The 7,521-nt window shown below is 35.3% G+C and overlaps 1 pseudogene; it reads left to right on the forward strand.

Moving 5' to 3' along the window:
• Positions 1–386: 386 nt before the first annotated feature.
• LOC125261255 lies at positions 387–6,874 on the forward strand (annotated as a pseudogene).
• The last annotated feature ends 647 nt before the right edge of the window (positions 6,875–7,521 follow it).

The following is a 7,521-nucleotide window of genomic DNA, read 5'->3' on the forward strand; positions in this document are numbered from 1 at the left end:
CCCAGCTGTTACATCTGCAAACACTCATATGATGTCAAGTCTGTAAATCATTAGTAATGCAGTTCTCACATTTCCAAACTCAGTCAAATAATAGGAATTGTGTTGATGGCTTTGACCAGTAATCCTCACATTTGGAACAAATAATCTTAGGTTTACTTTGGCAAGCACTTTTGGTAGAATGTTTTGTTTGCAGAACATATAGAACTAAATCTGTTTTGTTAAATATTTTATATGGTACTGTGATTTAGATGAATGAAGAGCACTCTATTCACAAAAGCCATCGAATTTGTAAATGTTTTTCACATTTAACTTTGTCTTTTGCTTAAATAAGATGTTTCATGATGCTTTAAAATTGCTAGAGGATGTTATACATGTCCTGAATTAAGTTTCACTCTATATTTTTTCATTCCCACAGGCAGGAGTAAAAGGCACATTAGGAAGATTGGTAGGCGTTTTTGAGGTGAGCATTTTCTGATGGTAAACAACAGTCAAAAAGAAATTGTCACCACAAGAGTGTATTAGATTGGTGCTTCAGTGCCAAGTTGAATTATTAAAAAAAAAAAAAAAATTGAGAAGTCGTAATGTTTTGAAAATCTCAAAATAGGCATTTTACAAGAATGAAAGTTTTGAGATTAATAGTAATATGTAGTAAAGTTTTTAGAAATAGGACAACACAGTTGTCCCAAACATGAGAGTGCTTTATGTTAAGCGCTTCAAACTAAAGTGTATAGTTTGATGCGGCTTGCCCTGTCAGGAGCTTTAACAGATGAGTGCGCTGTTTAATAGATTAATTCACTTTCAAATGAAAATTAGCCCAAGCTTTACTCACCCTCAAGCCATCCTAGGTGTATATGACTTTCTTCTTTGTGATGAACATAATCGGAGAAATATTAATATTTATCCTGACTCATCTGAGCTTTATAATGGCAGTGAACAGGGTCACAAGTATGAGCTGAGGAAAGTGCTTCCATCCACATCCATCCATCATAAACGTGTACTCCACGTGGCTCTGGGGGGTTAATAAAGGTCTTCTGAAGCGAAGCGATGCATTTGTGTAAAAATTTTTTAAAAAAAAAAAAACATATTTAACAAGTTATACAGTAAAATAACTAGCTTCCACCAGACCGCGTTTTTTTTTTTCTTTTTTCTTTTTTTCTCACAAATGCATCGCTTCACTTCAGAAGACCTTTACTAACCCCCCGGAGCTGTGTGGAGTACACGTTTATGATGGATGGATGTGGATAGAAGCACTTTTTAGCTCATTTTAGCTCATACTCACTGGTCCCGTTCACTGCCATTATAAAGCTCGGATGCGTCAGGATATTTATTAAAATATCTCCGTTTGTGTTAGTAGAAAGAAAGAAAGTCATATACACCTAGGATGGCTTGAGGGTGAGTAACGCTTGGGGTAATTTTCATTTAAAAGTGAACTAATCCTTTAATGCATATTGAGATGTTTTGTTTGTTTTTTGTTTTTCTCAACACATAACTTATATTTTACAGTTATCTGTTTGTGTAAGAAAGTCGCAATTATTTCCATTTTGAATGAAGGATTGTCCTGACAGCAAGTAAACGAGGACTGGTTCTTGCATGCGCATCAAACAGACGGAGCACAACAACTTATATACACATTTTGCTCAAATATTTCTTGTTAGACATTAAATGTAGGTTTCAAATTCTACATGTAAAACAAGCACTTGTATTTTTATGATAGCAGTAACAGTAAAAGGGCTATTTTCGATTATAAACGTAATATAATTACTAGGTTTGATCAGTGTGTATTCCATGTTAATATTTAGTCTGCTTTTTATTTTGGTTTATCATATTTAATTTAGTTATTTTAACTCCTGCTTTAAATTGGTAAGCAATCAGCAATTGATTTTTTTGGTTTAGAATGTAAGGTTTACATTTTAACCTATTTTTGCACATAATTTATAGCATGGTGTGTATATACTGTACATTCACTATATTTTCATTGCCTTCAGATTGCACATTGTTAATTGTTTTTGTTTTTAATTAAAATGTTTGATTTTTAATTAGTACTTATTGGGTTTTTCATCTGATGAATCAAAGAATTAATGACCAGATTAATTATCAAATATTAGTTAAAGCCCTAATTTTAATTTGTCACTAAAACACCATTGCACTTATTCCTTGTGATTTTAATATTTCCTGTGAGGCTGTTACTTGTGCTGAAACAAGTTGTTTTTCTTCACAGAACAGAGACAGAAAGCACAGAACGTATGTCTATGTTCTCATCGTAACTGAGGTTCTGGAGGACTGGGAGGATTCTGTAAATATTGGTAAGAGAATTAGATAAAAATTAGGACGAATTTCCTCTTGGAGGACAAATAAATTATCTATCTATAAATGATCTAAAAACGAATAGGCTTAGCTTGTGCCACAGTTGTGCTGCATTTACTGTAATGAGTTAGTGGAATCCCAAAAATCCGTCCTTGTTTGTCAAAACCTTAGTGTATTTTAGTTAGAAAGTGGCAGCAACCTCAGTTGAATTAAGATCAAACTATTTCTACAAGTTTGTTTTAGCTAGTGTTACCTGGTGCGCAAGCTTGGATTATTTATTTTTTATTTTAATTTATTTCTTTATACAGTTTTTACCATTACATGCATTGCCATTAGGGCTGCCTTTGACTAATGTTTTTATATGGTTGACTAGTAGTCCTTCATTTTAAGCATTAGTCGACTAATCGCACGTTCATTAATAAACCATATAAATCATAATAAAGAGCCTTTAATGCGTACATAGACTAATCAGTGCTCAAGCACGCTTAAAGTTTGCCACAGCACACGGGCAGAGGTAATGATTATGAATGCGTTGGGGGAAAAACAGCAAGGAGACCGCTTTAAGTAGTGTTTTCTGTATTTTCGGCTGCAACGATGAAGTGATTCGTCATTTCCGCAGTAGTGCACATACCTATATGCACGTTTCATTATTATTAAATGACCTGAGAATATTTGTTTTCCATTTCAATTGGTTCATTTAAAAGTAGACATTTCGCTTTTATAGATATATTTCTCATGTCTGTGAGGCAAGTTTACATGGAGTTTTGGCTCTTTTTTATTTTTATTTTTTTTTATTTGGCGCTTAAGTTCACAGAGAGAGATGGCAGAAAGCAGACCCTGTTTGATTATATTATTTTACAAAAGCACAACCTTTTGTTGTTGTGAGTCCACACAAATAAAAGTAGACTTTTCACAGATTCAAAAGATGTATTAGTCTTATCTGTATAACCAAAAATGACAGAGTATTTTAAGTGCAAGTGATCATGCTACTATTCAGCTTTCACACTCTGCACAAACACTTGAATAGCTCACATTTTTCTAAAGCAAGCAGGCCATGTAAAAGTTGCTACTACTTACATTTTCCAGTTGATAAGCCATATTTGACGTTGATGAATGATAGGCAAGCGCTTGGATGTCCTGCCTGATGTACTGTAATTACCACATAGACCAGCTGTTAACGATCTGTCCGTCACAGACTGCGTGACTTTGCCACAATTTTTTCCTGCGACTAATACAAATTTTGGTCGACTAAGCCTCTTCCTCGTTGACTAACAGTTAGTCGACTATTAGGGGGCAGCCCTAATTGCCATAGAAGCAAATCAGTGAGGGGATGCTCAGAGCACAAAATATAATTACAGTAAGTAGGACACCACGTGAATGCACAATTTCTGTTGTCTTTTGTTCACAGGTAGGAAAAGGGAGTGGTTTAAGACAGAAGATGCCCGGCGTGTGCTGCAGTGTCATAAACCTGTGCAAGCATCTTACTTTGAAGCCCTTCAGCAGGACTGTATGACCAGCAATGGCACTGGCTCTGGTGGCCACATATAACATTAATCAAAACTCTCTCTCCAGCATTAGATAACCACCACAACTAACACAGAAGCCTCTGCAAAGTTCTCCACAATTTTCTACCTTTTCTTACCCGACTGAACCCCTTCTGCATCCACTATCACTGTTTTTTTTTTGTTTTTTTTTAATAATTTCAGCACATTAATGGCAACATCGAATGAAATCTGATTGCATTTTACCAGCCTTTTTAGTGTTTAGTTAAAGAATACAGTGTGGGGATGTCTGAGATAAGAGAAAAGTCATAGACTAGTTTGCAAATGAAGTTTGTCTTGCGTTTTAATGAATACTTGCATGAGATTCTCATTTCCTCAATGTCAGGTTTATTGAATGCAACTACACTTCAATATCATGTCTTGAAATAAGTGGCGTTTAAAGAGAAAGCTTTTGGAAGTGTTCATAATGATGTTGTGGTAACGAATGGCCCTTTCGTTCTGCAGTGTATGCCTTTAGCCTTTATGGATATGCTGTTATATAGAGTTGGTTGAATTTTTTTTTTTTTTTTTTTTTTTTTTTTTTTTTGCATGAGGATGTCATGTATTAATGATCTTAAAATACAGGGAGTCTTAGGTTTTCGTGATGTGAACTAAACCGAATGTAGATTTTTTCTTGGTAACGATGGATGGGGCCATTCGACTAATATTGATGTTTGTTTAGTGTATGCTGTACGTAGGTAAAATTGCATATTCATAGTCTTAGTTCTTTAAACTGCTAAACAAAAATAGGTGTCATGTCTTAAACTGATCAAAGTAGTTGAAATCTTACTGAAGTCTTATTGCCAATATTACACACTCATGTTGGGAATTCTCACACGCAGCTACTTCTCAGATTAGTTTTCAAAAACACATTTGCAAAATGTTCTAATGTTGATGGGGTTTAGTGGTTAGTAGTCCACCACTTTTACCATTGAAGGAGATTTTGATAGGAAAGTCTTTAAAGTGTAGTGTGGTGGTTTTTCTGGGTCTGCGATCTTAGATGTCCTGGTGAAAAAGCTTTTCACGTCAGATGTTGCGTCATTTCATTAAGTGGCTTAATACGGTGCTGGTCAGTCCAGTTTACTGAGTGCACTTGTTTTGTTCTGGTACAGGATTGTTTTTAAGAGAAGAGAACTTTGGAAGGACATTCTAAAATTGAGTTAAGGTGAAATGAGCCTGTTTAGGACATCAGTATCATAAATCTCATGGTCAGTGGTCATACTGGACCTTCTCAGCAGCTGCTGATGTCAGATTCTTCCTCACTCTTCTGAGGGTTTTGCACCTGTAACCAAAGCACAATAGCAACAATTTACAAATGTCTCAATTATTCAGTTTTTTCAGTTTTATTTCAAATTATTGTTCGTCCACTCATAAACTATAACCATAGATTGTGTGTGTGTGTGTGTGTGTGTGTGTGTGTGTGTGTGTGTGTGTGTGTGTGTGTGTCTGTGTACAGTATGTTGGTTTGTATGTTTGAAATAATGTGAATAATCGAAAGACTTGATGCCAAGGTTAGCTGTTTGCCTAATAAATTGCCTCTTGCATAAGGGGATGGATTTCATTTGAAATGTTTACAACTTGATTGTAGTTTCTCTTCAGACACTGGATATTCACTGACCTCTTTTCATTTGTCATAAGTGACTGTTAATGATAGTGCCATTTCATTTTGGAAAGGTGCTTTTCTTGGTCTTAAACTCTTTAATCTGTCCTAAGTATAAATTGTTTTTTGTTTGTTTGTTTCTGATTTATACAATTTTCACAAACATATACTTCAAACGATAATTATTTATGTCTCAAGTAAACTTGTCTTATCAGTATTTCAATGTATTTGTTTTATTATTAATCGGAAAGCTCAAAATGTATTGTAATAAAATTAGTTGGCTAAACCCACTTAAAACCTTTAACTTAAACTTAACTTAAAACCTGTGGCACAACAACACATTTAAAGGTGCAGTAAGAGATTTCTGAGAAACAATGTTGATAGTTGAAATCAAGCCAGACAAACACACCCCTCCCGCCCCAAAACACTCAATGCAAGAGTGGATGTCTCTTTATCATAGTTGAAGCGAAGCAAAATAATACTTTGCAAAAAAATAAAGCTAAGATAACGAATGAAAGAAGGAAGAACAAAAAATAAACAAATAGTACATAAGAGTTTATACAAACAGGAATTTGTTGTTAGTCACCAGCAGCTCCAGACAAACAATGACACTTCAAAACTGTCCTGTTACTATAGCTAACATTACAACAACAGCATATTTTGGTTCTGTGAAACATAGCAAAACCAATCTTACTTGCGAATGAAGCAGAAACAATGTGGCGTCCTTTTCAGGCCATTCCCAATCTCTTGCATCTCTTCAGCGCTGGAAAGCTTGTTCTATTATTATTGTGGGTTCTAAAGCTCTTGCCTGATTAGAATCCTTCCTTTTTCCACTGATATTTCTCTGAGATTTTCTCTTTTTGTAATGTCTCTCAGCCATCTCTTTTTCTACAGTCTTCAAATCTCCTTACTCACTCCCTCTCCTCCCCCATCATGACTGGATACGCCCCCTACTGCTGATTTGCTACAAGTGTGTTGGGCTGCTCAGGTCCAATCCACTTTCAACAGCGTTTCTTAGAAATCTCTTACTGCACCTTTAACAGCTGTGACAGAGGCTGGCGAATGGTCATCTAATGGTGATTTATATGATCTTTCTCTACCCGTTTATTGCAATCATTAGTGGAATGTGAATAAGAAATAATCAAAACTGTACTGAAATTATAGGCAGATTTGTTCTTGAATTGTAAATGCTGCATTGTTTTTTGTTGTTGTTGTTGTTGTAAAGTATTAATTTCTTTATTTCTGGAGTAAATTGAAAACATTTCAAGAATCTCAATCTTTCCCCAGTCGCTCTCCTTTTGTAACATTTCAAGCACACTCTTTACCCTGTATCGCTCTGCTGTATCTGATGTTGGGAAAAGAAAATTCGACTCAAGACTCTATAACAGTTGTCAACAATCTATAAATAAAACAAATATCATGAATCATAGGTGCAGTTGTTACAATGTTGGATTTTTTTTGGTTCAGTTCGCTTCACAAGGCAACATTTCTCAACTGACCAAAATTTATTAATGCAAGTCACATGTAAGTAAACTGTCCTCTTGTTGGTCAGTGTGCGAATGTATTACTTTTTCACATCAAGGCTTCGTCTGGGCATCGTACCCATTTCGGAGAAGAGCAGCATTTTAAAATGGAAAAATCGTGCTTCGTTTTTGGTCCGGGTTAACTCACAATTCATTTTGAGAGGAATATGCTGCGTTCACACCGAACGCGTCTGGGGCGTCTGATTTACATGTTAAGTCAATTTGAACGCGCGTCTAGTAATCCTGCGGCGCAAATCAAGCGTATAGCGCGGCGCGAATCGGCCGTTGACGCGCGAATTGAGCGTTCACGCGACAGTGGCGGCTGGTGCAAAAAATTTTTGGTGGGGCGCAATTTTTTTTTTATTATTATTTTTTTTTTTTTTAGAAATGCAGGAATGAATAGGCTAATTGTTAAATAATCATTTAACAAGTGATATAATAATGTATCATTACTGCTTATCTAAAAATGGAAAATTCAGTATTTAAAGCATGCCATAGGGCTGGGATCTAAATAAAATATATCTATATTTAATTTTTAAAAAAAAAATTCACA

This window comes from Megalobrama amblycephala, unplaced genomic scaffold, assembly GCF_018812025.1.
Source record: "Megalobrama amblycephala isolate DHTTF-2021 unplaced genomic scaffold, ASM1881202v1 scaffold383, whole genome shotgun sequence".
NCBI lineage: Eukaryota > Metazoa > Chordata > Actinopteri > Cypriniformes > Xenocyprididae > Megalobrama > Megalobrama amblycephala.